We start from the raw sequence: 26,188 nt of genomic DNA, 5'->3' as shown, positions 1-26,188 counted from the left end.
CTTTAGAATGAACAGATTAAAATGATTATCCATATTAGCATACAAACAACTCTAATAAAGTCCATAACAGACAGACTAATGCCATAATGCTGCAACACACAGCACAACAGTATCGACCTGATGAAACACTGCAGAGCAAAGCGAAACTAGAAGGATGTAGACAAGACATTTCAATATTTCCAGGTTTTCCATGATCATAAGAAGCTTAATAGCATGTGTATAATCTGTATGACCTAGTGGTTATCACACATGATTGCACGCATTTTCCACTACAGCACGGAAGAACCAGATGCTGGATGACACACCTGAGCTACGGAGGCTCGCCTGCAAAAATGTTTATTTATAGAGCACATTTAAACCCAACCAAGGTTGACCAAAGTGCTTTACAAGAATAAAAGAACACAATGTACATAAAAAAGATAAAGTAAAAAACAAAATAAACAAACAAATAAACAATCAACAGTATGAGTAAAAGCCAGGGAGAATAAATATGTCTTGAGATAAGATTTAAAGGCAGGGCTCTACAGTGCGACTGCATTTGCGACTCAAAATTACTGCAATGCGACTGTGAAAAAGTATTTAGGAGCAAATGTAATATTTTATACAACAATTTAATAAACAAAGTTAATATTAAGTGACTTACATTTTAGAAACAGTATATATATATATATATATATATATATATATATATATATATATATATATTGTCAGATTTTGCTCTATTTCATCAACGAAAATAGTTCCAAACAAAATCACAGCTGAACCGCTGAGCATCTCAGAGCAAATTTATGAATGAATGTGCGTTTTCAAACTAATCTAGTGAGTCAATGATTAAATTACCCATTCAAAAACACAATCGCTTGCTTTGTTGCTGAATGAATCAGCCGTTTGAACGAATCAATTAAATGAATGATTCAGTCGTGACAAAGACAGTGACTTGCCGCCCCCTACTGGTGGTTTCAGTTTCATTTTTAAATGATCACTCAGTTATTTAAATAATTTAATATTTATATATTTAAAACATCAATCTCATAACATTGTTATGACAAATTTAAATGCATTCATGCCACTTCTGAGCCTTATAACAGTCTGTTAAACATAAACGCCACTTTTTTTGTTCATTTATGCCACCTCTGCAGTGCAAAGATTAATTTTGTTGATACTGATTTCATTTGATTGGTAACTTACTCTTCCTGATTTTGTATTATTATTTTAACTCAATTTATACATATAAATGTATGAATTTGACATAAAAGATGACATTTAATAAGGTTAGAAAAAACACCCTTACAAAGGTAAAAAAAATAATAATAAATGCCCCGGCAAGTCATTTTAAGGAGTCAAATATCACCTCATAATTGGGAAGGTTGATTTTTGTCATTGATCAGAAGGTGCTCCTAAATTTTGAATGTGCTCCTACATTTCTCCTAAAAAGAAACGCAAGCATAGAGCCCTGAAAAGTAGTGAGAGATGGGGCATGCCTAATATAAAGAGGAAGGTTATTCCATAGTTTTGGTCCAGCAGTAGTGAAAGCGTGATCACCGCGGTTTTTAAGTTTAACTCCAGGAACTGTGAGTAGGCCAAGGTCGCGAGATCTCAAGTCTCTAGAAGGGGTATACGGAAGCAATAGATCAGTTAAGTATAGAGCTGCCAGGTCATTGAGGGCTTTGTAGACAAATAACAAGATTTTAAAATCAATCCTATACTTGCCAGGGAGCCAGTGCAGAGACATTAAAATAGGTGTTACAGTATATGGTCATATTTTCGAGCAGTCTAGCAGCTGCGTTTTGGACCAGCTGCAGACGAGAGATGGAAGCCTGAGAAATGCCATAACACAGCGAGTTACAGTAGTCAAGACGAGATGTTACAAAGGCATAGATTGAGGTTTCAAAATTGCTCCTGGATAAAAGGAGCTTAACTTTACTGAGAAGGCGAAGGTGGTAAAAACATGACTTTACAACAGCAGTGATCTGTTTGTCAAACTTTAAACTGGAGTCAAATAGGATGCTCAAATTCCTGGTACACTGTTTATTACATGGGGCGATAAAGCCGAGACCAAAATCATTTTATTTTCATTTAGGAGTAAAAAATAGCTTGAAAGCCACAACTTAACTTCGTTTAGGCAATCTAACAGTGGCTGAATCATTCCAGCTCATGCATTTGAGTATCTGTTGTATTACACTTAGTCTTTTTCACATGGATCAGGTGTACCATGATTAAACGCCCGTGGTTTGGAGAGGTGAATATGGCGCTCTGCTCTCTGAACTCACTCATAGCAGGAAGCAGGGGACTCGTAAAGGACACTTTACGACTAAATTACACACTTTGAAATGAAAGTTTATGAGTTTGTTTAGCGCATATTGATTTAGCAATGAATCACACAGTGGTGCCCAAATAAAGGATTTCTTCCTTCTCATTCTGCTGTGTTTGCTTAGTTTACTGGTGTACTTTTAAAGATATATTTGTACAGCAGATATGATTACTTAATAATTGTGCACCTATAAAGCAATAAATTATTTTTTTGTAGGGGTGTGACGAGATCTCGTGCCACGAGATCTCGCGAGACTAAATATGACGAGATTTCTCGTTGAGTGAAAAAGCTGTCTCGCGATATCCCCATTAATATTTCACCGCTACACTCACATTCTCCTAAACTATCGTTTTGTTGTTTTTATAAAAAAATAAAAACCATTAGCCTATAAACTAATGCAAAAGTCTGCTCTGCTCATCCAGCACGAGTTGCCGTTGCAATCAGTGCAGCACGAATCACAGTTCACTGATCGCGTGACGATGGCGGAGAATTCGTTGCGCAACAGACTAAACGTCTGATAATGTCTTATCTTGTAGAATGCGCGCTCAGCACCGCTGCTCCCTATACGCCGGTCACGAATTTGTAAGTTAAAGTAAAACACAAGCTCCCTGATGTGCATTGCGCACAAATTAGGCTGCATACATACAATAATCCGTCTCCCAATACCCATCTCTGGACTGTTTATTTGCGGCTATGGTCTCTGTTGGCACTGCGAATATTGAGAGAGTACTGTAACGTATAAAGGACAACAGACAAGGGAGGCTCCGTTTCTGAACTTATAATCGGAACGCAAGAACAACTGTAGAGACAAACACACCAGCCTCGTTTCTCTCGGCCTTTTCCGAACTCACCGCATTAACCCTATAACTGCCGGTGCAAAATAAAACCGCAATTTCACAACAATTATAAAGAGTCTGTGTGCTAACTTTGATTATGGTTGCACTTGCACTTATTGTTTGCACTTAATAAGACTAAGAGAAACCAGTTATTTATTTTTGTTATTTATACGGTTTTTATTTCTCTGTTAAATGTATGTAAAGGAGTTCAGTTAGGAGGTTACACACAGCCTCAATCAGAAGTTCTGAAAGCTCTTAAATGTACAGTAAGGTCTGAAGAGACTAATGTGAAATCATACAGGAGAAAAGCCAGTCAATAAAAACCTTTTACAGTGCTTGTATATTGTTTTCTTTCAATGCATTTGATAATTCATACTCATAAAGTAGACCTGAAATGACATGCATTAGAAGATTATTAGTTAAAACATTGAAAAATGCACCTGCATGCTATTTTTCCAGTCATGAATTTTGTCATTGAGGATTTCTGAAAAATTGTGCAAAAATCTCGTCTCGTCTCGTTCTCGTGAACCCAATCTCGTGTCTCGTCTCGTCTCGTGAGATAAGCGTCTCGTCACACCCCTATTTTTTTGTGTTAAGATTTATTCAGGCTCACGTTGTACAAACCGTATAAAAGGAGATTTGGCTATTTTTAAGGAAATGAATGTGATTGCAGACTGGCTGTGGAGATCCAAACATGACAAAAACAGCACTTCAACAGTCCTAACCAGATGCGACGTGACACCGCAACATGCGAAAAAAATGCCATTTCTGCGACACTGCGTCTGGAACATACAAACTATGACAATGATAATCTCGTAATTAATATAAAAGCGACAATGGATATTTTATCTATGTGAACAAACAAGTGTATTGTATTAGTCACATGTATTTTTAATAATGATTAAATGGTGTAATATTTATAAATTAGATTAACTATTCATCCATTTTGTTGCGAGTAAAGTGCTCCTGCAGAGAGACTCTTCTTGATTGGCTGTGAGTTTTGATTGATTTTGTCACGTCTCGTAGTCGTGTTGTGTCTGGTGTTGACAGAAAAATTGCTGGAAACTCAGTGTGTCACTTCTGGTTAGACCACAGAGCTATACTAGAAATACTCAACTTTTTTTTTTGGAGCTCAACAGTCCTCATGTACTTTATGGCAGAGAGCAGTGTGAACTTTCTGCTAAACATCTCAATTTGAGAGAGTAAGAATACAGGTTTAGAATGGGCGAGGGGGAAAAATGGTGAGAAGACTAACCTTTATATGTGAGGGCCCTATAAAATCTGTTTTATTTCTTCACAAATTCCGCTTTTTCCTTAAAAAAAATCTGGATTCCATTTTAATGTATTTTATTGGTTAAATTAAATGTTATTAATCAAAATCTTAATACTTATTACTTGTCTTATTACTTGAAATCATGAAACTTATTCAATTGACAAATTACATGTTTAGGACCCTATGAAAAATGTTTTTTTTTCCTTAAATTCAGTTTTATTTTTACCAAATTCTATGTTTTCTTGCTTTAAGTTTTCTGAATTCCATTTTAAGGGTTTAGTGAAATTTTAATAAATCAAAAAGCATGTCTAATTAATTGAATTATAAAAACAATGAATTTTGTATTTATTTAAAAAAAAAAAAATTCTATGATTTTGTATTTCATTTCTAAGAAATTCTGTGTTGTTTATTTTTATTTCCCTGGCAATCAAATATTGATTGTATATAAAAAAAATATATATAGTATAAAACATTAATTTAATTTATCTTTTTAATCATATGAAATTAAAACTTTTGTCAAACAAAGTGCTGCACAACATAGCTTTACTGTTCAAATTAAAACATGGAAGAAAAATGTATTCCTTAAAAATAGTTTTAATAATTATTATTCATTATCATTGTTAGTATTAATATTACGTTGAGACGTAGCTATTCTACTGTACAACAGTAATATATTTCTTAAAAGGTCTATAAAAGTTTGGTTTATCTTGAAAGGAAATTTGAAGACCTTTGAGTTTCTGTGTTTATGATATGACACTATTTTTTGCAAATGAACAGTAAAATGCTGATGAAGTGACTCAAAGCAGCTCTCTAGATGAAGTTCATGTGTTTATGTCCTCATATAGTGAGGTGGCAGAGGTTGAAAACACAGCAAGCATCACGCGTGCTTCAATGTGTGTGTTGGAAATGAAACTGCATGTTTAAATTTGTCTTTTTGCGGTTTAATATTCACAGACAATAGTCTATATCGCGACTCGATTTAAGTTTACTGACCTGCTTTTTATTTATTCATCAAATTTAACCAATTCAGTGAAATTCCACGTTATACAGTAAATTCTGTTTTTATGACTGGTCCGCATTTTCCGCATTGTGGAAATCATAGGGCCCAACCTATATGTCCTTTCTTTTGGGCTATGTAAAAACAGACAAATGAGACTCATATGTGATAACCTCAAAAAACACCATCTGAAACTTTTCTGCGAAAGTGATGCTTGTGGGCCTTCACTGTAGGATGACAGCTGTATGTTTGGAGAATGAAATGGGGTTGAGAAAGGCAGGATGTCCAAATGATGATGAGGATGAGGATGAGAAAGCAGGAGTTCCAGCCAGGGCTGCATCCGAAAACTTAGACAGCTGACTTGTTGCCTCGCTGCCTTATCATGGCAATGACTTTGTAGGCAGGTACCTCACGAAACTGATTTCGAACAGACTTCTGGGGCAGCGTAACGGTTTAATGATCTACAGGAAAATAGAGCAAGCTTTGGTGATATTTAAGCAAATATTTAAATTACCACAATAGTAATTTCTCGCTAGAAAAGACATCAGAATTGGAAAATGTTGGTCAAAAATGAACATTTACACACAAACTGACCACCATCCACAACTTTCAGATTAGCTTAACTGTCATGGAATGGAAAGTATTGCTATGAAAGTAATGACATTATTTATCTTGAACTCTGTTTAATTAAGGTTCTAGTTTCCATGACAATTTAAGAATCAATTATGAAGGAAATTATACCAGCGGTTTGGAAAATGGATGGATGATTTAGTTACGGGCGCCCATCTTCTGGCAGGATGCAGGAATTCATTCGGCACGACCGTCGCAGTGGTTTGTGGGTATTCTCTAGCCATTGAACGCCAGTTGTACAATAGTTATTGCGGTGCATTATGGAATTGAATGAGTGCACTCGATAATGTCCTCTATGGTTTCGGACACCACTACAAATGGCTGTTCCCTCAAATAATGCCCTTCTTAAGGGTATAGGGGACGATTTCGGACACAGCCCAGGTGTGTTGGAGCAGCGTCACATCCCTGCTGGATAAATCAGTGCTTCATGAACACTAAACATCAGGAAGCGAAACGATAACCTTACATAACCTGAAGAGAAGTGAACTCAACGGACATTTAGAAAAAATATTTGCATAGTACAATTTAAAACATGCCTTAAGTATAACAGGTTTATTAATTAACCAGGTTTACACAGAGATAAGGGTCAATTCCCACCATAATTCCAACTAAGAAATGTCTCACTTTGCAGACACACGACAAGTGTGCTTTTTTTGCGGTTTGTTTGCCTGAGGTACGAGCAGTCAGTTTGACAAACACACACACACAGCTGTTCATATGTTTTCCAGAAGTCATTTGCATGAATTTGCCTGTAGGGCAGAGCACAGATAATCACATAGGCTGTTTTGGGTAAGATCCATCTTCGGTTGAATGGACTCACTGCAACCGTCCTTATCTTAGTCACAAAAGATCTTCCACCACCAACGGCCAAAACACACTCAACCAGAGTGCCGAGTCAGCGTCACACAAGTTTCAACAACGCAGGTTTAATAAAGATTATATTTCATTCAGCTTATCACAAAATCTCAAAATGCACGATTCAGTCATTCATTCAGCTGATTTTGGTGTAAAGTGTTTCAGCATTGTTCTGAGTAGCAGCTTTAGCCATGACAAAATTTGAGGTGATCTAACAAAGCACATTTAAAAAAAGATACACAGACACCAGCAACCTTCAATGTTCAGACATTGTACATGATAATGACCTAAAAACATGCAAAAAAAGAAAATTCCAGAGAATGGATAAGATGATATTTTGTCCTGGCAAGATCCAGATCACAGAGTTCAAGGATTTTTGCACAGAAGAATGGACAAAAAAAAGAAAACATCAGCTACTAAAAATAGAATGGAAAAAAGCAGAGAGAAAAAAATTATATTTTCTATTGTGTACATATTTATGGAAAATGAGGTTAGCAAAAGCATTTTATCTATGGCCAGTGTCTCTTGAGGTGTCCTGTGGTCAATGTGACCAAGCGTTAAACCAAATATGTCACACCTGTGGACCGTGGTACAAAGAACAAACAAGATGGCTTCAAACTGTAAATGACTGCTTTATGGCTCAGCTTATGTCGTCAAAACAGCCAATGGCACAAAACAGCCCCACTCAATAACAGGATATCCCAGAGATCAAATCCTGATGTTCAACTGAAGAGAAAGTACAATACATAGGCAATGTGCACATCTGGAATGACTCAACTACGGATTGTTACTATGTGTCAAAAGCAGATCAGGTGATCTTAACCATCCTCTATTTGGAGCATGAGGCTCTTCTGAGTTTGTGTCGACTGCATCACATCATCAAATATTACATAAAGCATAGACTGAAAACATTCTCCCTGCAAGCCTATTGTATCTGAGCTGCAATCAGGTCAGTGCTGATGGCATCATAAGCGACCCTTTGTGCCAGGAAGCAACGGCATGAATTGGAGGCTAAAATTTGTTTGCGAAGAGCAGTGATTTATAATTGCTTATTCCTCCAGCTAAAAAACAAATGCATTTGAATAAGAGAAGTGAGATGAGAAAAGACTAGATGTAGTGGTGCACATGATTCTTTCTAGCACAAACAGCATCAGAGCGACAGAGCACACTCCGGCTGCCTTGACCACAAACGGATGTCAGACACACACGCTCCTGCTTTCCCTCTAACATTGACAAAAGATGTCTGTTTAAGATTGAGCCTTAAAATATCAACTGTGTGACAATTCCATAAGCACAAAGCAGCAACAGGATTTTAATAGGCTAAATGTGCCAAAAGAACCAAATGAATCAATGAATGTCTGTGAGACCTGAGGAAATCATCTTTCTGATCATAAGCTCATGCAAATCCATTTATCCTGTCAAGTTAAAGTGATTTTACTGCATTAAAAAAGCAGTGAATATGGGTGCACTGAGGTGAACATAAGACAAATAAAGGTTACATACAGCATACAGGGCCACAACCGACGGACAAAATAGTGACTGAGGTGTCATAGCTGCAGCATGTCATGCAACACAACATATGGCTGGAGCCGTAAGAATCCACCTCTGACCTGAAGGATGAGGGATGACAAACTGTCCATCCCAGAAAGTGAAACTCACATATAGAATGATGAATTTAACACTGGGTAATACACTCAAAGCCTCAGAGTGATAACACACTTCATCATGTGATCGGCCCTTAAAAACTCATATTTAAAGCATAAACAAGGCATTAACATCCACTGTGAGCACAAGTGCTCCAGTTTCACTTTATTTCAATATCTGTGTTATGGAAAATATTTTGGGGTGTCAAATTTTTCGGTTAGGAAAATATATAAATTTACATGACATGACTAATGTAATCTAATTTGTGTACATGTGACAAGACAAAAATAAACAGCCTATCAGGCATAAGATAAAAAGTGAATTTAATAAATGTGGTAACCTGGCTTTTCTGGAAGTTTTAAAGTAAAATAAAATATCTCCAAATGGTTCAAATATGTCTTCATCCTTGAATTCTTTAATTTCCTTAAATAAAAAGGAATATTTGATGTCAATCTATATGAGAACTTATGAAAAGTTATGATTACAGTCCTAATTCAAAAAAAAAAATTAATATAGAGCATGAATATTTTGAAGCTTAAATAGCATTAATGAAACACTTGATAACCAAACAAGACAAACACACAAAACAAAACAGCAAGTGGTCTCTTTCAGACAAAACGATGTCAAACAGTGCATCGCGTTTGCTCTGCTTGTATTTGAGCAGAAATATAAATCACCAAGGTCATATAAATGAAGTGGTATTCCAAACAATGATATTCATTAGAGTTTTGTGTGAATGTGGTTAAAATCTCTCAAGACAGCACGACGAACATTTAAAAACCTAATTAGGTTAAAAAGGAGATTAAAAACATAATCGACATTGAGTAAGCCACTAAAAGCAGGGCCTTTTTTCCATCTTATTTTCCTAATATAACTATTAGAACTTGCAAAACCACAGATACTGTATACTTTTAAAACTCCAAGCCCTATGGATGCAATGCATGCACTGAAATGAGTCTTCACATATGAGATTGCAGGGTGAGGAATACACATTGATATCACAAATAGACATTATTGGGGCGGCATCTAGCAGCAATAAAAACACCCATCACCAATCATTATATTTGTGTAGTCAGAATTTTTTTTTTTTTTTTTTTTAGGAGTGATGACGAACACTTTGAAGAACGTTATGAATACTTGAATATGGGGGATTTTCATCTCCTGTCAGATTTGTTGGGTTGAAAAGTGTAAAGAAGTGAAATTTAGGTGGAGTCAATGCGCCTGTCAGGGTCATGATGAGAGGCCGTCAGAGCGATGGGGGCAATGCCACTAGGGTTGCAAAGGGGTGGAAAATTTCCGGAAAGTTTCCGGTAAATTTCCATGGGAAGTTAAGCTGGAGAATTTTGGAAATATTCCATATTAGAAACTTTCCATGGGAATAATGGGAATTAAGGGGAACTAACTGGGAATTCATTGTAATGTAATCGATCATTATATCATATCCAAGCATAAATATAAACAGAAGTCATAAGAAAACATCCATGCAAAATGTTTTCAACAGATATTTCAACAGATTTATTTGTAAGTAGAACAGAAAAAGTTTTAATTATTTTACTGAACAATCACTTGTTTCATGGAAGAACAAAAACAGGAATATTGGGTTAAATATTACTCATCCCCCAACCCCACTCAATCAAAAATGCACCCCCATCCAAAAATCCCCACAAGGTCCCATTCAAAATGTTAAATGAAAAAAAAAAACCTTCTCCCTCCAAAACCCTCCAGAAATCTCTGAACTGCGGCCCAAACACGGCGCCCATCTCACGTTACAGATCAAGATAACTTATAAAGGTTTTTTAAACTACAAAAACTCACTTACACATATTTGAGAATCGGAATAGAAGATAGTTTATGACATGGTAAGCATGTTTGTTAATATTTAGAAATAAAAGCGCTAAATCTGTCATACAGCGCTATTCTGGCTGTGGTGAATCACGTGCCAAGCATGACGTGTCACCATGGAAACCATGGGGGGGAGGGGGACATCGCGATGTCGGCTAAACATCGATATCATCGTCCATCGGCCCAACCCTAGTAAGAATACTAATGCAATGGCATGAACAGATACATAAATAGTAAGTGTAGACTTGGAATTAAGCCTTTTCCCCGTTATTATTTAATTCACGGGACCAGACACCAGTTATCTTGCCAAGAAAGATTTTTATTCTTATATGTCAGGAGAGAAACTCTGAGAAGATGTTATATTCATGCCAGGTCTATGCGTTTCGTGTTTCTCCTTCCTCTCACCCAGTCATGCATCCATGTTTCTCTGCTGTAGTACAGTAAGATTGAGTTTTTATACATCACAGAGAGTCTTACAGCTTCCTTGTAAGGTAACAAAACATATTGCTTATGCTTAAAATGAAATGTATATGCACATGGTACAATCCACTTTCCACATTAAGAAACTATTTCTCAGTGTATACATTAGTGGTATACAAATGGTACATTTGCATCAGTTGAAACATTCATTTTCTTGCAAAGAGCATACCAACTGTACACATTTGAAGTATATTCATCATTGGAACTCTCTGCTAAGTGAACATTACATACCTCTAAGCAGAATACATAATCCTCCCAGCTACCCTCCTTGTGTCTAAAATATGTTCCTTAAACACATGTGTCCATGCAATCTATAGTCTACTCATGCATTTTAAACTTCATAAGATAATACAACTTATTATGAATACTAAATAAAGAATAATAATACAGATACATAATATTAATTAATGAAATTATATTCAAAGATGAAATTTTAGTCTTCATCTCCCTCCACTGGAACTACGGCCGTCAGTTCCACACCATCATCCCCAGGTGGCCAACCTATTGAAGTGATAGTGAGGAGAAGAAATAGCAGACCAAGAAATAGACAAAGGATAGAAGAATAGAAACAGAAAGGAAAACGAAAAACCCAACCCATGTTATGTCCCCGCATGCTATGTGTAATTTAACGTCTATGTGTAAGCATTTAAAATGAACCCCAATCATCTAAGAAAAGAAAAACTAATAAATCTTCTGCCCGTGCCTGAACTCGTTAAGTAATTAACTCCTTCAGTTCCGTGCTAAAATAATAAACAAAAATAAATGTTGATGTTAAAGGATCCTATCCCTTAGGGTTGTAAATCAGTAAGCGGGTGTTCATTGTTTGTGAGGTTGTGTTTCGTAGTGTAGAATGTGTAAAATCTCCTATTTCACTCCGTATATCCCATTCTCGGTTCTATCCTTTTGGTTAATAATATTCAACTTAACAGGTTTGGTACTCTTCCTTCTAGTAACACATATGATGAGTTGTATTGTTAACAGAAACAGCAAAACACCTACCATAGTCAAAACTATCCATTCCGACCATGATAGATTTCCCGGAATTTGTGTTAATTTTCTCTCAGACATCAATTTAGCTATTCCGTTTGCTACGATAACATGACCCATTGCTTGAATTCCCTCCTCTTGAGCTGCTTTAACACTCTTTTTAACTCTTCTAACCATTTCAAAGAGTTCATAATTCCTTTCTTCTACTAAATCATTATTCCACCATTGTGGCTCTAACTGCAACAATTGCACATGTGGAACATGAATTCCACCCAAGTGAAGAGGATAGAGAATCTCAAGACAAAATGGATCAGGAGGAATTGGACACAACTTCCCTCCGTATATCATATTTTCACTTTTCCCATCATGTAATATGCACCACTGTGCTTCTGACACCTGCCATGCACCTGTGGCTTGATCTAAAGGAACTACTTCCCAAACTGCAGAACCATTAAGAGATAGACTAAACATTGTAGAGCATGAGCAAATTACCCACTCATGTTCCTCAACACAACAGTCTGTGGTAGAAATCATCGGCATTTCACCTTCAGCCCAATATCCATTCCTTCCTAATCTAATTACTGAATTTCCTTGTCTAACACCCATTGATTGGAATCGCCTAACTGTCATAATATTGCGCTTCCCATATTGAGGCCATATCATAGTCAAAGGTAATGTTCCAGAACCTGACAACGAATTCTCATTAATGCCAATTTTAACTAACGGGACATGTTTAGCAGAAGTCAAATTAAGTTGATTACCGAAAACCATTAACAAAGATTCCGCTATCCGTTCAGGAACTTGACCCATTCGAATAACCTGAATATCCTCTACCATTTGATCCTTTAAATTCTGGGCTAAAAATAAACACGCCGCACGATGCGTCTCAAAATCAGACGATTTTGTTAATGCATCTGCCAATTCCTTTGCAGCATTATTAAGATGCTGACCCGCTGCTATAATATGTAGAGTACCTTGAAGGGCCTTAGTGAGTCCTTTCCCACTCATTGTTCCCACCCACTGAGTGTACTCACTTAGTTGATTAATTTGAGCGGTATTGCTAATTGAATTAACAGAACCAAACACCCCCGCTATGTCTCCCCATATACTTCGAGGTTTACGATTTTTACTACTCAGAGGATCTCCAGAGGTATAATATTTAACTTCTTTTTCCAACCAACCCCTTATTTGTGTGAAATTTCCACAATAAGACTGATCAAAAACAGTAAGAAGGGATTTCAAGTTATAATTTATGCGTTGCCGCACCATGTGGGCTTCATTTATCAAGGTTTTGGTTTCTTTTGCTAACAAAATACCATGAGCTGGTGCAATAGTTGTATTTGGGCATGTTTTAGCTTTGTTTGTCTTTTCCGCAGAAAGATAAAAACACCTTCCAATTTCCCCAGTTTCTAGTTCAGTCTCACAATATTCATTCTCATCTTCTGAATGCCATACTCGTACATAATTTCCCTTGAATCTTGTTGTCCCCGAGGAAGTATCCCTTAGAAACCCTTCACATGGCAACACTATGGGATAAATACACCCTTGGGCCAACGAATCCCATATTGTAAGCATGTGAGTACGATTCAGAATGAAATTAATTTCCACATTAGTAGACGTTATGAGGTCTAACCCCACAACTTCACATTGTCCTTTTGAACAAATTTCTCGTCTTTGAGCACTACCAGAATACCCCCCGTCTTTCACAGGCCAAATTACTCTGCTTTTGTAACATTGATGATAAAAGTTACATCCTCCAAAGATGTCCTCACGATATTTAGCAAGATCTTTATCATTACGTGGCACCCAATCCCATAATCCCCATTTGGAAATAAAGGGTAGATTAAAATGTTGGCCAGATTTCAGAGTAGCATTCCGATTGATTTCTTGAACTCGAGGAGTCCATAAAGCTTGGCTTCCTTGGTAAATGCCAAGTAAAATTAAAAATAAGCATACCATTGTCGTTGGGTATCGAGAATAACTTGCAACCATCTCTAATCAATGTCAATGGAATTGATTCCTGAAATGGAAGCAGAGAAATAATTAAACATCACTTCTTTGTTCCCAATCTTTAAAGCTAATGGATGAACAGTGCTCAATATCAGGCCATAAGCCGTCATTATCATTTTGTTCATTCACTAAGCAAGGTTTAACTTGTGACCAATGATACCATCTGTCTGTTCCTACACCCTTCCCTTTAAGACAAACACTTGTGTCAGTAGTTAGGAGTATCTCGTATGGTCCTTCCCATCTAGGCTCTAAACCTTTCCTAGCAATTCGTTTGATCATAACAAAACTGCCTAACTCGGGAATGTGTGGAATGTCAGTAGTGGTGTGTTTTTCATCCCATTGCTGTTGAGCTTCTTGCACTTTCTTGTTATTGTCTTTAGTAGCTTTGTCCAGCATTGCGAGATAGCGTCGTAACTTTTCTTGGAACAAAGTAGAGTCTCCTCCTGTTCCCGCAGGTGGCGGAGCATCAGGAGGTAGAACCATTGCTCTTCCAGTCATTAGTTCAAAAGGGGCTAGTCCTGTTTTAATCCCCATCAATTTCATTGCTTCCTTCATCAGTTTTTTCAGTGAAGTGAGTTCCATTGTCAGAATCAAGTTCATATGGAAGACCCCAGCGAGGAAAAACTTCTTCCACCATTACTCGTGCTGCCGCTTCAGCAGTGCAAGTTTTTGTAGGGAATGCTTCCACCCATCTAGTAAATCTGTCCATGATTACAAGTATGTATTGATACCCTCCACTGGGTGATAAAGGTCCTGTGAAATCGATTTGGAGATGTGTCCATGGACCTGTTGGTCTGGGTGCATGTGACATTCGCACCTTTACAGATTTTCCCACATTTGCTTTCATGCAGATCAAGCATCTCCTACAGTAATCATCAATGTCTCTCATCATTCGTGGCCACCACCAAGTCTCGCTGATTTGAGCTTTCATTGCTTTTGCTCCAGCATGCACTTTTCCATGATACAGCTGCATCAGTTCTCTTCTTGTTCCGATAGGCATCACCACTTGTCCTGTTGGAATTCTCCAGATACCTTGATCATCTTCTTTCGCTCCTGCTTTTATCCATTGCTCTTTCTCTTCATCTGTCTCCATTTGATATGACAGAAGATGGAGCTCAGGATTATCTTTGCTGTTTTCCTTTACCAAGGTAACAGGAGTAAGAGGAAGTAGAGCTGCTTCTCTAGCCGCTGCATCTGCTGCCGTGTTTCCTTGACTTTCTTTGGACTTGTCAGATTGATGTGATTTTACTTTGATCACGGCTGCTTCTCTGGGTAAGTGACATGCTGTAATCAAACGGCGAATTATGGAAGCATGTTGTATTTCGCTCCCACTGCTGGTGATAAGTCCACGTCTTTTCCACAGAGCTAGGTAGTCATGGACCACCCCAAAAGCATAACGACTATCTGTATAGATGTTAACTCGATCTCCTTCCGATAGTTCAAAAGCTTCCGTAAGTGCGATGAGCTCAGCTACTTGTGCTGAAAATTGCCCAGAAAGAGCTCCTTTCTTCACAACAGTTCCATCAGCTTCCACTACAGCCCACCCAGTATGTCGTTTTCCATCAACATAATAACTGGATCCATCGACCCATAACTCTTTATCTGGATTTTCAAGAGCGATTGGATTAACAGGACCAAGACTTTCCTCTTCAACTTGTTTTTCACACTCGTGTGGTATTCCCTCATGTGGTTCCAGCATCATTGTTGCAGGGTTAAGAGAAATGTCTCTGATGATTTCCACTCTCAAATCCTTGTTTAACAAAGTTGCTTCCCATTTTGCTCTCCTCGCGTCAGTTATGGTCTTGATGTTTGTATTGTTCAACAACGCCACTATACTGTGTGGAGTGTGCAGTATGATAGTCTGTGCTCCTATCAGATTTTCAACAGCATCCACTGCCCATGTGGCACCATCGAGGGCTTGTATACATCGTGGTTGACCAATCATTGTAACAGGAATCTTTGTGGAAAAGTATCCAACTGGCCTGTATCGATCACCTGGTTTTTGACACAGTACTGCTGAGTAGGACTCGTCTCCCACCCTGGTCCACAAATGAAATGGCAATCGTCCATCAGGAAGTCCCAAGGCTGGAGCTGAAGTCAGTTTCTCTTTCATAGAAGTAAACGCTTCCTCAGCTTCCGGTGTCCAGTTTATCTGTTCCACTCCAGGCTTTCCTCCCTTGTACAAGTCGATGAGGGGGCTAGTGATGCTGGCAAAATCAGGAATATACTGACGACAATAGTTGAAAAGTCCCATCACCTTCCGCATTCCTGTAACTGTTAGAGGTTTTGGGAGTTGCCGTAATGCCTCTACACGCTCTGTTGTCATTCTCCTTCCCTCGACAGATATTTCTTGGCCCAAGTAGATAACCTTGGTTTTGGCCAGCTGTGCTTTGTCAGGGTTGACTTTGAATCCTCCTTTCTTAAGGGCTTGTAGGACAACATTCAGAGCAAATATATGGCTGTTTTCATCTGGGCTTGCAATCAACAAGTCATCAACATATTGGAGGCAAACACTTCCTGAACTCTCAATCTCAGCTTTTTGCTCCATTAAGAACTGATCCAAAGTTCTATGAAATACAACAGGGGAAAGATTAAGACCTTGTGGGAGTCTGTTCCAAACATACTGTTTTGCGCCTACTGTGAAGGCTAATTTCTCTTGAGATTTTTCATCAATAGGTATAGACCAGAAAGCTGACAGTACATCTAGTACCGTGAAAATTCTTGCATTTCCTGGAATATCATTCAGAATGGTGGCAGGATTGGCCACAATAGGATGCGGTTTTGGTGTTACACTGTTAAGTCTTGTGTAATCAATGGTTAATCTCCATGAGTTATCCGATTTCCTGACAGGCCAGACAGGACTATTAGTGGTAGATGAAGTTTGTCTGATGATTCCTTCAGCTTCCAAGTCTGCCACTATCTCTTCCACGGCTTGTCTTGCTTCAGGTCGGATAGGGTATTGTTTATGAGGGGCATGTATCGGTCCCTCAATAACAACGGGGTCAATGTTGGCTTTGCCACAATCCAATTTGTGTTTAGCCCAAACATCTGAATATAAACTGCACAGAAGACCCCACACACCATCTTTTCCCCAATTTCTGATGATTGGTTTTGCTGTACCAACAGAACTTAAATTACATGTGCGGTCTTCATGTGGTATTATCCCAGCTGTTGTAGCGATTTGACGACTGTCAGTGAATATGATCATGTTCAACAATGGAAGAATGTCCATGCCAATAAGGCTTCCTTGTGAATTCGGCCCAACCCAGAAAGATGTCCATAAGACTTCATCTTCATGTATTTGCAGTGGAACTTGAATACTTTTGCGAAATTTTGTGATACCTCCTCCAACTCCTTCAACTTCCATAGTTTCATCTGTTGTAGGTAGGTTCAGATCTGTTATTGAAATGGCTGCTCCTGTGTCAACAAGGATGTCACATGGGTGGCCCCCTATTAATGCATTGACGAAAAGGCGATTGTCTCTTTTCTTACTAATACAGGGGGCCGCTGATTCCTATTGCGGACGCATAATTCCCTCAATGAGCTGACGGACTTGTGCTTCAGTCCATGTCTTCCCTTGAGTGGTTTCTTCATGGTTTTTCGCACTGACCTGTCTAAATGATGGACCTTGACCTTCTGCTCCACCTCCTTTAGCCCAACAATCTATTTTGGAGTGTCCACGCTTTCCACAGTTGCTGCAGAAAATCACCCTATTCTTTGTGTCCTTGTTGTATTGAGCTGTTGCCACTCCTCTTCGATATGGCTTGTTTCCTTCTTCTTTATTTGATCTCATAGCCATCTCTAAGCGGCCAGCCCATTGCATAATTTTGTCAAATGTTTCACCTGGATTGACTCCAAGTGATAAGGCATGTTGGTATTTTGTGCTGAAACCATCGACAAGTGTGTCAGTGAACTGTACATCATCTCTGTCAGGTTGTTTCTTAGCACAGAGGGCCCATCTTTCATAAGCATTCCACTTACGTAGAGCATATTCATCTGGAGATTCATCATCCTTTTGCTTAATCAATGTCACTGATGTGAATGGAATTTTACCACTTCCCAAGATTTCTTGGATTACTTTTCGGAACTCATCTAATGCTTGCCAAAGACCCAGGTGTCTTCCCTGGCCGTCGACCCACAAGTCTACCCACTGGGCTGTTGTTATCGATGCTGGCAAGCGTTCCCATCGGTCTCTTGGGATTTTAGCTTTCACAATGGTGTGTATATCTCTTAATGTCATTTGATGTGCTTCAACTAATGAGTCCAATTCTCGCCAAAACTCTGTGTTTGGATCTTGTCTCTTCAGAGGAGGCAAGGCTGTGAGAATGGCTTGACGTTCTCCTGGTGTGAATGGTCTTTCTTCTGTCATCATTTCAGATTCTTCCCTTTTAATCGCAGGTGAAGAAAATTCAGGACCGATCTTATCAACTGTGATCATGTCGTCATCTTTTGTCTCATCGCCCCAGTCAGAATCATAATTCCGAGCTGGTGTACATCGCAGCATGTCTCTGTTTGGCTGAACTGTTTTAGATCTTGTTATTACCGGAGCTGCTTGTGCAGATGCAATATACATTTTGTCAACTGGACCTCCATTTGATCTCGAAGCTTGAGGCTGTGTCAGAGGTTTAGATGAACTTGTACATTGTTCAGGCAAAGTTGGATAAATTGGGTTGTAAGGAGGAGGCGTTACAGTTGTTGCGGATTTCACTGGTGGTTGTGAGTATTTTCTTTCAGCTTCAGTTATTATATTTGTCCAATCTGGATCAAATAAATCTTCACTGGTTGTATTTGCTTCATCTGAACATTTAATAGACATGATTTTGTTCAATTTGGTATATGCTTCAATTTGAGGCTTCATTGCTTCAGCAAGTGGAACTGGACCACCATTCATATCGCAAAAAATTCCACCTTGTTTCACAATCCAATGAGCCGCCAGTATTGGGAATGCTTTTGATTTGATCTTGTCTTTTTGGGACTCGAACCAGCTTAACTGCTCATCCATAGATGCATTGATATCCAGACCTTTTTTCAAAAGTTTAGCTTGTTTCTTCCTCTTCCTTTCCAGGTACCAAGAAGATATTGTTCTGCTGTTACAGACACTTTCTCCCATGTTTCAAAGAATTTGTCACTCTGTGTCTCTGTGCTCAGAACAGCAGGGCTATGTGTGTGTGCGTATATGTGTGTGTGTGTGTGTGTATGTATATAGAGTGAATTCCAAAGGGAGGGGCTGCTTCTCTCTCTCTCTCTTCTCTAAGCCCTATAAGAACTCAGGGAAAAGAAAATTTTAAAGAAAGATTAAAAACAAGTTATCCCTTATATTTTAGTTATCTATTCTTTTTTCTTTTTAATTTACTTAGTTCAACTCAGATACATTTTTTCTTCTTTCTTTTTTTCCTAGTTTATCTCAGATTAATTTCTTTGTTTTTCTTTTTCCTTTAAGTTTAACTCAGATCAGTATCCTCAAACATTTGAACAGCTTTATGGTCAAAATCAGAATGCCCGCGATTCTAGCTCTTTTTTTTTTCATTGATACCCTTCTTCTAAGGGTTCAATCCTCTGCGTATTTAAACGTTTTAGGGTTTTCTTCGTATCTTCTATATACTGCACTGCACTAACTCAGAGCACAGACCCGCCACTTTAAACCGCTATAAATCACTGCTTGTTACACTTTCCTCGTCTCCTTCTGAGAACGAATCTTCTGTGTGTTGGATGCTTTAGGGTTCATTCTGCCATCTTTTTAGACAGTCCCGCCACAATCCAACCACGTCGCAGTTGTAAACAAGCAAATTTGCCTAGCTTAACCGTCTTATAGCTAATTCTATATGGTCTTCTTTCTAAAAAAGATCCACTTTTACCCAAGCATCATTCAAATATTTTAGAGGTTTTACTGATCAGAGCAACTTAAATAAGCCAAATTTAATTGTCTGACATATATTCATTGGCAACACAACTGGTACTTTAAATAACACAGTTCTTTTAAGCAGTTTCAGTCAATGTCTAATCATCAGGCAGACTTAGAATTATTTTAGAAAAAGAAAAAGTCTTACCTTGAATGATTGAGACAAATGCCTGAAGATGCGATCCTGTTGTTCGTGACGCCAAATTGTAGACTTGGAATTAAGCCTTTTCCCCGTTATTATTTAATTCACGGGACCAGACACCAGTTATCTTGCCAAGAAAGATTTTTATTCTTATATGTCAGGAGAGAAACTCTGAGAAGATGTTATATTCATGCCAGGTCTATGCGTTTCGTGTTTCTCCTTCCTCTCACCCAGTCATGCATCCATGTTTCTCTGCTGTAGTACAGTAAGATTGAGTTTTTATACATCACAGAGAGTCTTACAGCTTCCTTGTAAGGTAACAAAACATATTGCTTATGCTTAAAATGAAATGTATATGCACATGGTACAATCCACTTTCCACATTAAGAAACTATTTCTCAGTGTATACATTAGTGGTATACAAATGGTACATTTGCATCAGTTGAAACATTCATTTTCTTGCAAAGAGCATACCAACTGTACACATTTGAAGTATATTCATCATTGGAACTCTCTGCTAAGTGAACATTACATACCTCTAAGCAGAATACATAATCCTCCCAGCTACCCTCCTTGTGTCTAAAATATGTTCCTTAAACACATGTGTCCATGCAATCTATAGTCTACTCATGCATTTTAAACTTCATAAGATAATACAACTTATTATGAATACTAAATAAAGAATAATAATACAGATACATAATATTAATTAATGAAATTATATTCAAAGATGAAATTTTAGTCTTCAGTAAGGCTAGCTAAACAACTGGAATGATCTAGAAAACATATTGCAGGAGGCAGAGAAAAACAGCCACATGAGGTAGCTAGCATCTGCCTTATGTGGTAAATAAAGTTATGCTAGCTTATTTAACATCTAACTTATCAGCATTGCTACTAGATGAATACATTTGTATGTGATATTTGCAATTTAAACATTTAATAAATATATTTCCCCATAATATCATCAAAACTTACTTCACTTTGTTTAGTCCACAGGCTCAAATGTGTGCCTTCAATAGTCTTGTGCTTTGGGCTTCTGTACGTGTGATGGAGGCATGCACAGTGCCAGTAGGGGGTGTGGTCTCAATAGCCATGCAGTAAGCAGTGTCCTATGTGCATGTGATTGAGGAATGGCATGGATATTCAAGTGTATTTATTTGAATGGCATCTGTTTGTTTTAGTCAAGATTATGCTAAAATATACTTTCCTCAACTATATTTAAGTTCCCTATGAAGAGCCAACCCTCAACTTTGAAAATTCCCACTTTATTCCCATAAATTCCTGTTAATTCCCTTAAATTCCCATTAATTCCCATGGAAAGTTTCCATCTTCGAAAATTCCCAGAATTTCGCAACCCTAAATGCCACACTCCATTCTGTCATTACATTTTACTTGCTGCTACGGGCACCAAGAAATTTTGTCACCAAGGTCACATGTGCACCAAACCTGAATACATTTAGAGAGAACATTGGTTAAATTCATCCTGTGATTAGTGGCTTCTATCAGGAGTCTTATGAAGCCAGAAGCTAAGGGACATTTTCCTGCCTGGAGATCAAATTTCTCAATCATCCAGTCTCACGCAGCCTTATGGAAGATGGTGACATTAGCCAGAACAAACTAGACCTGTAATGGGGTTAGCTGTGACATATGAATAAAGGAGAATGAATGAGAGAAAGAGGTTGAGACAGATGTACACTACTTCACTGCCAGAAACTCAAAGCAACGAGAACTACATGGAAAAACTCACAAATCTCATAAATAACTTATGAATATATTCTGCAGGACTCTATGTGTGTGTATGTATATATATATATATATACACACTCACCGGCCACTTTATTAGGTACACCTGTCCAACTGCTCGTTAACACTTAATTTCTAAGCAGCCAATCACATGGCGGCAACTCAGTGCATTTAGGCATGTAGACATGGTCAAGACAATCTCCTGCAGTTCAAACCGAGCATCAGTATGGGGAAGAAAGGTGATTTGAGTGACTTTGAACGTGGCATGATTGTTGGTGCCAGAAGGGCTGGTCTGAGTATTTCAGAAACTGCTAATCTACTGGGATTTTCACGCACAACCATCTCTAGGGTTTACAGAGAATGGTCCGAAAAAGAAAAAACATCCAGTGAGCGGCAGTTCTGTGGGCGGAAATGCCTTGTTGATGCCAGAGGTCAGAGGAGAATGGCCAGACTGGTTCGAGCTGATAGAAGGGCAACAGTGACTGAAATAACCACTCGTTACAACCGAGGTATGCAGCAAAGCATTTGTGAAGCCACAACACGCACAACCTTGAGGCGGATGGGCTACAACAGCAGAAGACTCCACCGGGTACCACTCATCTCCACTACAAATAGGAAAAAGAGGCTACAATTTGCAAGAGCTCACCAAAATTGAACAGTTGAAGACTGGAAAAATGTTGCCTGGTCTGATGAGTCTCGATTTCTGTTGAGACATTCAGATGTTAGAGTCAGAATTTGGCGTAAACAGAATGAGAACATGGAACCATCATGCCTTGTTACCACTGTGCAGGCTGGTGGTGGTGGTGTAATGGTGTGGGGGATGTTTTCCTGGCACACTTTAGGCCCCTTAGTGCCAATTGGGCATCGTTTAAATGCCACGGCCTACCTGAGCATTGTTTCTGACCATGTCCATCCCTTTATGGCCACCATGTACCCATCCTCTGATGGCTACTTCCACCATGTCACAAAGCTCTAATCATTTCAAATTGGTTTCTTGAACATGACAATGAGTTCACTGTACTAAAATGGCCTCCACAGTCACCAGATCTCAACCCAATAGAGCATCTTTGGGATGTGGTGGAACGGGAGATTCGCATCATGGATGTGCAGCCGACAAATCTGCGGCAACTGTGTGATGCCATCATGTCAATATGGACCAAACTCCCTGAGGAATGCTTCCAGCACCTTGTTGAATCTATGCCACGAAGAATTGAGGCAGTTCTGAAGGCAAAAGGGGGTCCAACCCGTTACTAGCATGGGGTACCTAATAAAGTGGCCGGTGAGTGTATATATATATATATATATATATATATATATATATATATTGTCATTGCATTCTTGTGGCTCAGTGACACACCTGAATGAAAGGGTCATTAGTATGCAGCCCCATTATGCGCTCATTATGCGGGCCCATTGTCTTCTCGGGTGTGAATCACAGCAGGTCACACCCCTGCGCATATTGCCTTTCCAAACTAAAAGTGTCATTTTTAAATTTAAACCAATCTATTGTTTTATGTGAATGATAAGGCAGGATGATTTTCAGATCATTTTGAAGAAAAAACTCTAGGCGACAACATCCATTAGTCAAAAGTCTTGTGGCCACATATTTAGTATGTGTTTTGTGGCCTTATTTCAGAAACTTTAAGTTTTCGTTTTTTTCAATAACCACGCATAAACAATATTCTCTCAAAAATACAAACATGTACATACATGTTGATAACATATTATGGTAGCCCTGTTTGTGCTAAATAGAGTGTAATTACACCTTTGCCAGTAATTTGTTTATAAGCAACTGAAAAAAGCACAAATGTCAGAGTATGTCAAAACATCTCAAGGACCCCAAAAACACCTTGGACCCCAGAGGGTTAACAAGCTCCTCTCGTGTAGTTCTGGACTGATGAGGCAAGATCTTGCATGAAGCTCCAGACCAAGGGCGATTGATGGTTATTTTTATTTTTATTTATTTTTTTCATTTCCGAATAATCGCACCAACAGTTGTCTTCTCACCAAGCTTCTTGAAAATGGTCTTGTAGCCAATTCAGGTCTACAATCTTGTCCCTGACGTCCTTTGACAGCTCTTTGGTCTTGCCCATGGTGGTGGAGAGGTTGGAATGGAAGATACAGATTGTGTAGGCAGTTGTCTTTTATACACGTAACGAGCTGACATTAGGAGTACTTTGACTGAATCAGAAATCGCCCCCTAAATCCCTACGTTAATCCACTAATCACTTGACGTAGTGAATGAAAATGAGTGAGCGAATTTGGACATACACTCGTTATTGCGGTGCAATGTGGGATTGAATGAGTGCACTCAATAACCTCCACTATGGTTTCATACACCACACTGTAAAAAAAAAAAGTTTTTTCACAGAAATATACTGTTTTATTTTACGGATATTTTCTGTTTTTTTAACATTACGTGTAAATGTCATTAAAATACAGAAAAAAACTTTTATTAAAAACATTAACCATAAAATAAAAGTAATAATCTGTAAATTCATATAAGGAGAAATTATAGTTTTTTTACAGGATTATTCTTTTATTTAATTGGCTTGAATGTTAAATTACATTAAATTGTATGTAAAAGGACAAAAAAAATCGCTTATTTAAAATTAAGACAACTATGTGTTTTTTTACTGTGAAACCTTACATTTAAGGTAAATACATGTAAAAAAACAATCGTAAAAAAACGGTAAAAAGTCTGGCAGCAAAGTTGCCAAACACTTACCGTCAAATTACAGTAAAAAACTTTAAGTTATTCTACGGAATAATTCTGTTTTTTAAAATACAGATATTTACTGTAAACATTTTCTGTATTTTTACAGTTCCACTACTGTAGAATGAAAAGAAAATCTCATTAAAAAAATGTCTGTAGAACATTAAACAAATGAATAAATCTGCATATAAACTGGAAATTATTGCAGGAATACCTTACAATTATAAAATTAAAGAAGTCTTCTGTTTTTACACAGTATTCTTTGGTAAATTCATAACATTATCAATTACATCCACAAGAACTCCCCGTCAAAGTACAGATTTTTAGATGTAAAACACGTACTTTTCACATTAATGTATAGGTTTACTTTGAATAAACTTACTTTTATAGTAATTAAACGCAACTATCCAATATATCTACATACTTTTAATTCAAGGAGTTCACTTTATATAAACATTGTTTTATAGTAAATAAAAGCAACTATCCAATATATCTACATTACTTTACCATTAATGTATAGGGTTAGGGTTAGGTTAGCACCTCACACCTATCAAATACAGGGTAAATGTAAAACTTCCAAGTCCCCTGCCACCAATGCAGATATTTTTCAGAAGCAAAGATAAACTTTGCTGGCCACATCAGCTTAAGATTCAACAAGTGCAGATACAAGAGTGATAGATAAAAATATATACATAAAATAAAAATAAAAAAACAGCTATGTAGGCTATACCTTTCATGCAGATATGCTGTAAATAAAAATTGAACATAATAATTACTGTGTGTTATACTACAGAAACAGATCTAAAAATATTGCCTTGAAAGATGGATGAATACAGTAGGAGATATTGTTGCACAGTGTAACTAAATATACAGTTATTGTACATGAAATAATTGAGCTTAAGTTTAATATAAAATTAAATCAAGAATAGTCAGTGATTGTTTATGCATCCTATATCCAGTGTTTCTACTGTCAGGTACCACTGACTCAGTGTTTACAATTCTGAAGTGTTCTGTAACAATTTCATAAGTGGCAGAGAAAAAATTGAGTGGCAACATTTTCAGACCCCACCCCGTGCACTGTAGCTGCTGCTGTCTGGTGCTGCAGCCTCAAGTCTCGGATCATCATGCTTTGGGACAGTTGCAGCAAAGTTGACCAGGCTCAAAGACAACCAGGCTAAAAAATGCTGGACACTAACCGCCTGTCTGCCTGTTGGTGTGAAAGGCTGAATCTTATGTGCTGATATGTCCTCTTTTGGCTTGGCTTTTAAGGGTGACATTGTCCTTTTTGTCTGTTTGAAATGCTGCCCTGACAGTGATTTTCTGACCATATACTATATTGACACGTATCTCATATGCTTATTTGAGAAGAAAATATGTGATTCAATTTAAAAGTAAAGGCTGTAAATCCACTTTTAAAACGTTGAAGCATTAAGACACAAAGTCAATCTATATTCAACAAAATTCAAGGCTCTCACTGCAGTGAAATCATTAGGCCACTCCACAATTTTCTCGGTTGATGGGAACAAACCGCCACACTATGAATAAAGCTTTACAATGGGGTGCTATATATTTTTAATTTACAATAGGTGAGCAATGTGTGAAAGACAAGGAATTTATTCTGGGGCTCGAGTTCAACAAAGGCTCTTGTAGCATAAACTTGAGCTTTGGTGAACTGGGGGTAAAGGAATTGAAGACATTAAAATGGTTGAAACATTACACAACGTGTAAACAAACATCCTAATTGTTTTTCTCTGTGCTTTAGATATCAAGAAAGTGCGCGCAGATTCAAATAATTGAATGTTGTACAATCATTGGACGAATCA

At 37.9% G+C, this 26,188-nt stretch overlaps 1 protein-coding gene across 1 annotated transcript in view; it reads right to left on the bottom strand.

Annotated features, from left to right (window-relative positions):
* Positions 1-26,188, bottom strand: part of cdkal1 (CDK5 regulatory subunit associated protein 1-like 1) — a 474,679-nt gene that overhangs the window by 349,032 nt on the left and 99,459 nt on the right. The window lies entirely within an intron of this gene.

The sequence above is a fragment of the Rhinichthys klamathensis genome, unplaced genomic scaffold (assembly GCF_029890125.1).
Source record: "Rhinichthys klamathensis goyatoka isolate OS25496 unplaced genomic scaffold, OSU_Roscu_1.1 h1tg000006l_1, whole genome shotgun sequence".
NCBI classification, from domain to species: Eukaryota; Metazoa; Chordata; class Actinopteri; order Cypriniformes; family Leuciscidae; genus Rhinichthys; species Rhinichthys klamathensis.
The sequence above is the reverse complement of the archived record's forward strand: the minus strand, read 5'-3'. Positions and strand labels throughout refer to the sequence as shown.